Genomic DNA, 7,346 nt, shown 5'->3' with positions numbered 1-7,346 from the left:
TAAAGGAGGCATAATGGCATAGTGAGCATGGAACAGCATCACTCTATTGAAGGTATCCTCCCGTGAGTGAAGGTGGGTCTCCGTGGACCCTTCCCTGATTCTCTGGGGGTGGGGGGCGGCGGTTGCTGCTCTTCTCCCTGTGGTCCCGTGACAGTGTGTTCTAGAACTTGCATTGCAATGTGCTTTTGTTTACATGTTTGGCCACCCACTTGACTGCGAGTCTCCCGTTGGCACTCACTCATTTCCCGTTGTCTAGCCCCCGTCTTGATACTTGGCTCAGAGAAAATGCTCTGTCCTATTGGTTGGTTGATCAATTGATTGGAAGGTTGCGCTGGCTGATAGTGAAGTGACAGGGGCCAGCCTATTCGGTAAGCTTCCTTTCTCTTTCCTCTCTGTCAGACCACGATCAATACATAATTCATTTACACTCTTATGCCACATCATTCTTTTACATCTCTCACTCTAGATAGTTACTGGAATGCCCCAGGAGATATGAAAGTGGGGACTGAAAAAATTATCCCAGGACTGCCCTGGTGGTCCAGTTGTTAAGAATCCACCTGCCAATGCAGGGGACACAGCTTCAGTCCCTGGTCTGGGAAGATTCCACATGCCTCAGGACAGCTAAGCCAGTGTGCCTGTGCTCTGCAACAAGAGGAAATACCACAAGGAGAAGTCCCATGCACCGCTACTGGAGACTAGGCCCCACTCGCTGCAGCTAGAGAAAGCTTTCATGCAGCAATGAAGACCCAACATAGCCATGAAAGTGAAAGTCACTCAGTTGTGTCTATTCTTTGTGACGCCATGGACTATACCATGGAATTCTCCAGGCCAGAATACCGGAGTGGGTAGCCTTTCCTTCTCCAGGGGATCTTCCCAACCCAGGGATCAAACCCAGATCTCCCGCATTGCAGGTGGAACTCTTTACCAGCTGAGCCACAAGGGAAGCCCAAGAATACTGGAGTGGATAGCTTATCCCTTCTCCAGAGGATCTTCCCCACCCAGGAATTGAACAGGGGTCTCCTGCATTGCAGACAGATTCTTTACCAACTGAGCTATCAGGGAAGCCCAACACAGCCATAAATAAACAAAAGTATCTCCAGTTTCTATAACTAAGTGACGCTAGCACTGTGATATGCTGGCAAGAACACTGAGCGAGGGGTAGGAGGACTTAGGGTCCAAGTTGAGCTCTTCCCCTTAATATCCAGCTTAGAACCGCTCACGTCCATGACCTGGGACTGCAGTTTTGCTCCACAGATTCTGATGTGCCACCACATTGCACAGTCTAAGTCCTTAGGACTTTAGTTCTGAACCAAACTAATCAGGTTGAGGGGTTCTCAGCAGGCAGCCACACTGCACATGGAAGGATGCGGGGCTTTGCGGTCAGGCGGTTGGGGCATTGAGTCCAAACTGTCAGTTACTAGATTAACAACCTTGGGAGAGTTATTTAACTTCACTGATTGCTTGGTTTTCTGTGGGACGTAGAATACCTCTCTTGCAAAGCTGCTGTGAAATTTCAGTGAGATGAGGCAGATGAAGCAGGTAGCACCGTGCTTAGCCTGCAGTGGAGTCTAGACGGAAACCTCAATCGTGTTCATTGCACACAGCTTCCTCTGTCCTTGCACAGAGAGGAAGCTCATCTTGCATCCTTCACTGATGCTCTCATACACTGCACACACACACACACACACACATGCACACACACACACATGCACACACACACTGCAGAATAGGTAAAGATAGAAGAGGTCCAATTTTAGTGACTTTTTCCCCCATGGTTTTGGTACCAGGAGGGCCAAAAAGAGAGGCTACCTTAAAGGCAGCGATTTAATGGTTAAATGTTCACTTCTTGATGTCTTACAATCATTAAAGAAATCTTCTCTAGGCATCTCCCACTATGTCCAATAAAAGGAAAAGTCACCAGATACATGGAACTTGGAAATTGTAGTAATTGGGTTCCTTAAATCCTGCACAAAGATACCATTAAAGTATAGGTCCCTCCCAATAATCTTTTTATTTTAAAGAACATTTCACACTCAGTAAGCAATATTACATGATGATCCAATAGAACAACATCACCAACTGTCCCAAATGTTGTGTTTCTGCTCCACTTTATATCTTAGATATGGATACTAAGGTTTGTGATTGCTGGTTTTGTAATAAAACCCATCTGCCTACGAAGCAATTCACTTGGAAATTGGGTCCTCAAACCTGCAAGAACCTTCAGAGCCCAGAGGAAGAACATCATCCACTCAACCATTGCCTGAAATTGCGTCTTGAAATTTCATGGTTTGGAAATGCTCTCTTCACAGATTCTGAGGCTGGGCTACTAATGCCTGGTCTGCCCAGCAGAGGGCAACAGGCCCCACGGAAAAGCAGCTTGAGTCTCAGCCAGGTTTTAAAAAGAGACTCCCCAGGAGAGGCCACCCAGGGCCATGGCCAAGGCGGACGGCACTCTCCCCACGTGGAGGAGCAGCAGGGCCAGTGCAGAATGAAAAGATGGGCCCGTTGTCCAAAAGCGCCTCAAGTCTGCTCCCCTGGATTCTCAGAAACTGTGGGGTACCCTCGTCCATTCACTCAGAACTCGGCTCAGTGGTCACCTTTTCAGGGAGGCCTTCCCCGGCCTAAATGGCATTCCCCTCCAAGGTGAGGCCTGACCCTTTAACCAGCTTTACTTTTTCCTCCCAGCACTTGTCACCAATACCTGATATCTAATATGAATTAGTCTGCACTTACTAGAATGTCCGTGAGCAGGAACTGAGGGGAGATTTTGGTCCATGACTGTACCCCCAGCTTCTGAAATGGTGCCTCACACTGGAATGTGGAGATGACCCTCTGATGAAACAGAAATAAAGACCAAGGAATAACCAGGGCGAGGCCTGTGGTGGGGCATGTCCATTAGCTCAGCAGAGGGGATGGGAAAGAAGATCCCTTATATGCAGCCTTACTCTGAAAATAGAATGATGACTCTGAAGAGAACCATTGTCTTCCCATTGCCTAATCTATGATGCCCTTACCACATCCCTGGGGAGTGACAGCTTCGCTCCTTCTACAGGTGAAATGAGGAAAGCCCAGAGACGCAGAGACTCTTACACAAGATTCCAAAGTCACATAGCTCCCCGTGGCAGAGCCTAATCTGAAAGACCAGAAATCAGGCAAGACTCAAGTTTATCCTCTTGCTTTTTCTGAGATCACGCTGTCCCAGACGTGGGGTCTGCCACCTGACCTTTTCATTCCACCCTAGTGTCAGGAAGATAGACTTAGTGGCTTTGGAATTGACTCATTTTGTTCACAGAGACCGATCAGCTTTGTTTTGAATGCCGTTCGAGGTCAATGTATCAATCACTCTTTATTAATAAGCCCAAGTGTATGGTGTTTCTGAGCTATTGAATATCAAGAGAAAAGATAAGGGAGTGTACAGCGTGTTGTGAAATACTGCAATAGACAGGCATATTCCAAGTCATGTGAATCTAAGCATCAGCTTCCTAAATAAACATTGATCTCTGGCCCCTGTGGAGTTCATTGTCTAGCCCTGAGCTGACAGTTGTTCCAGCCCATGTACTGTAGCTAATTAGCCACAGCAACCATCTCACATGAGGTTTTTCTTTGCGGTGAACTTTAATATTCAGCAGAAGAGATACTCTTATTCCTTTAATTGTGTTTTTCTAATTAAATTGCAAATTGCGATTGCTTATTCCTCTTGAAAGGAAGATCTTAGACTTACTCATTGAGTGCCTATGCTCACATATCAATTGTATTTTCAGAACTTATCGTGACTAAATAACCCAACAGATCTTACCCCGTAGATAACTTCTGGATAAATGTAAAATTTTCCATGTGACCATAAGCCTCACAACATGGTTCTCTAATAGTGTCTGATGTATAATTATTATAAAAGGGACAAGAATAATACTCGATCGATCCTGTATCTGAATCTTCCCAGTAAACTCCTTCTTCTGCATTTTGCTCAAGTCAGTTTCTGTTGCTATTGACCAAAATCTCTCTCTGGTACACCTGGCTTCTAGACTCTCTTCTGATTTGTTTCCCTGTGCGTTTTCTGCTCCTCACCCTCCTCTGTTATCTCAATGCAAGTCCTGTTTCCTGCCAAATTAGCCTCCGAATTGAGCATCTGGGCAAAGGATGGTGAGGACTTTGTGACGGAGTGGATGGTTCAGCTCCGTCTGTCTGGAGAGTGGAGCCCCAAGGAGGGACTGCAGCTGCTGTGGAAGTCATGCTGCCCCTCCCCGGCCAGCCCAACAAGCCGGGGGAAGAAGCAAGCAGCTGAGTGGACATGGTCCATGGAGAAATGGCTTTGCATTTCTGTACGTGCTGTGTTTGTGATCCATGATGAATCTCATGTGGGCTAAGACTGGTCCTGGGTTTAAAAGAGATGAACAGAAACTCAAGAAAGGGAGGAGCTGTGCCGATAGGATTATTGTGGCCAGTGTCTGGTGATGAAGTAACTGAGATGGATACTGAAGACTTACGCACAAGAAGATGCTCACAGACTTCCAGACAGGATATAAACAGAATTCGAACTATTACTGCGTCTGGGGCCTTTAATAAACTAGACAGCGGGTGTGGAGTAAGGCCCTGTGTTACAAAAAAGGTCAGCTGGCTCTTCCATCTCTCAAGAGTCCTTCCCAGAGATGCTTATAACGGCTAATGTGAAGGGGATGTCTGTTGTATGCCAGACCAGACAATGACTGTGCTAAATGACCTGCATGCATTTTCTTATGTGATTTCACAAACTTCTGGGGTAGGTTCTACTATAATCCCCCACTTACAGACCAGGAAAGTGGTGTTTACAGAGGTTAAGAACTTGCTCAAGGCCACACTGCTAGGAAGATTTCAACTGGATATCAAGGGATGCTAGTCTGGTGAGAGGGAAATAGGAGGAAGGAGAGAGGCCAGTGAGATCCTTGTATCTGTCCCCGTAGTGGGTGTGAAGGAGACATTTCAGGAAAATATCAGGCAGAGAGAAAACTGTCGTGTGTGTGTGCTCAGTTGTGTCTGATTCGTCATGGACTGTAGCCCACCAGGCTCCTCTGTCCAGGGGATTTCCCAGGCAAGAACACTGGAGTGGGTTGCCATGCCCTCCTCCAGGGGATCTTCCCAACCCAGGATTCAAAACTGCATCTCTTACATCTTATGCATTAGCAGGCAAATTCTTTACCACTGAGCCACTGGGGAAGCCTGGAGAAGACCAGGGTGGAATGCAACAGTATTCAGACTTAATGGGGAACTGGGTGTGTCCTGAGTGCTCCTGGGGATGGGGGGGCACTGCTCATTTCCCACCCCCCTTCCTCTCTCTGCTGTGCCTTCCAAACCTTTCCTCGTCCACCCTTACCCAGCAACACCTGCGCTCCCTTGGTAGCCGATTAATCTGACTGAGAAATTTGCAGGAGTAATTTCTGCTGGTGTCTCATGAAAAAATGATGAGAAGTGTTTTTCTCACCCTCCTCTTAGAAAGTAATCGTGGCTTTGAGTCTTGGAAACTTGCGTTTGCTCTTGACCCAGGAAAGAACAGGTCTTTCAAGTGTCCCAAGGTTTGAGGATTGTAGGATGTGCCCCCTCCCATCTAAGGAAGAGTAGGACCACCTTAAGAAAGGGTCTCAAAACAGTCTCCCCTGGTATCCCCGAGACCCTTTCAGTGGATAGAGATTGTCAAAATTATTTTCAAAATAATACAATTTTACTTGCCTTTTTCACTTTTATTCTCTCACCAGTGTACCTGGAGTTGTCAAGAGGCTATGCAATGTGTGACATCACAACAGACTGGATGAAGAAGCAGGTATGAAAACCCAGCTGTCTTCTATTAAGCCAGATATTAAAGTGATTTCTAGAAAGGTAAAACAATACCATTCTTCTCAATATTATTATTATTATTACATTGGAAAAGGTCTAAAGCTGAACTTGAAGAAAGTTTCATTTGGCCCTAAATTTATTTTTCTTTGGCTACAGAAAAAAAAAAAAAAAAAAACGATTTGGAGACAAAATAAACTATCTATCTTCAGAAAAAAAATTCTTTCCTTTTGTATCTTCCTCCAAAAAGTCATATGATTTATGACTAAGCAACCCTGTTTGCATGATTGCTGTTTTATTTTGGTCACTTTTCCTCCCTTCTGAGCATCCCCAGTCCTGTAATCCAAGACACCCTGGAACAGAACGAATTACTGAAACACAGGTGGCAGGCCACCAGAGAGCAACCCAAATCGTGACAACTTATTAATCAGTAGGGTTATTGGGGTTTTTTTTTTATCATTTTATCTTCAACTATCTAAAATATCACTGCTTATCCATTTCATGGCTGATGAAGACTGCCTTATGCTTGTACTCAGTTGTCTGACTCTTTGAGACCCCATGCACAGAAGCCCTCCAGGCTCCTCTGTCAACAGGATTCTCCAGGCAAGAATACTGGAGTGGGTTGCCATGCCATCCTCCAGGGGATCTTCCCAACCCAGGGATGGAACCTGCATTTCCTGTGTCTCCTGCATTACAGGAGGATTCTTTCCCGCTGAGCCACCAGGGATGCCATGGAGGCTTTCTGGTGTCTACTTCTGTTCTTCAGACTGAGAGCCATTTATGGGCTTTATTCAACACCACAAGGGCCTCATGAGGCCTTATGAAGTACCTGGTACAGAGAGGCACTCGGTTAATCTAGCTGGATTGGACTGAAAACTCTCAGCTCTGCCAATCCAGGAATAACCAGAGAGACCTGATGAGCTGTGACATACTGCCAAGTCAACCGAGCATCCCCAGCTGGCACCCCAACTTCTTCTGGTCCTCCTCATGGACCCTGGGTCAATGCCTTAGCCTGTGGTATCCCCCAGCTGCCCTGTTCTACCTACTTCCCTCTTCCAGGCGGTGAGGAGATGGGAGGCCAGAGAGGGGATGGGAATACCCAGAGAGGCCTCCACCAGCATCGAAGTGGCTCATCCTGGCCTGTGTGTATCCAGAACAGAATATTCTTTCAGTGATTGTCTATCATTTAAAATGTTAATGAACACATAACCCACTTCACCAAAAAAAAAAAAAAAATCTATTCAACTAAAATGTTTCTAATTCTGGTCAATATGGAAACTTGAATTTTTACACAGTTGTAACCAATGAGTTACACTCTATAGAGTGTGCTCATTTTCACTGACTATAGTCTGTATACTCGCCACATTAACCATTACACAGAGTTTTATTGTACTCACATACTGTTTGCTTACCACTTGCAGTACAGTGGTTACTTTTTTTTTGCTGTGCTGTGCTCAGTTATGTCTGACTCTGTGACCTCCACAGACTGTAGCCTGCCAGACTCATTATATCATTTTATCAGTTACTTGAGTCGCTCCAATTTT

Source organism: Bubalus bubalis, chromosome 13 (assembly GCF_019923935.1).
Source record: "Bubalus bubalis isolate 160015118507 breed Murrah chromosome 13, NDDB_SH_1, whole genome shotgun sequence".
Taxonomy (NCBI): Eukaryota; Metazoa; Chordata; class Mammalia; order Artiodactyla; family Bovidae; genus Bubalus; species Bubalus bubalis.
This window is presented reverse-complemented; position numbering follows the sequence as displayed.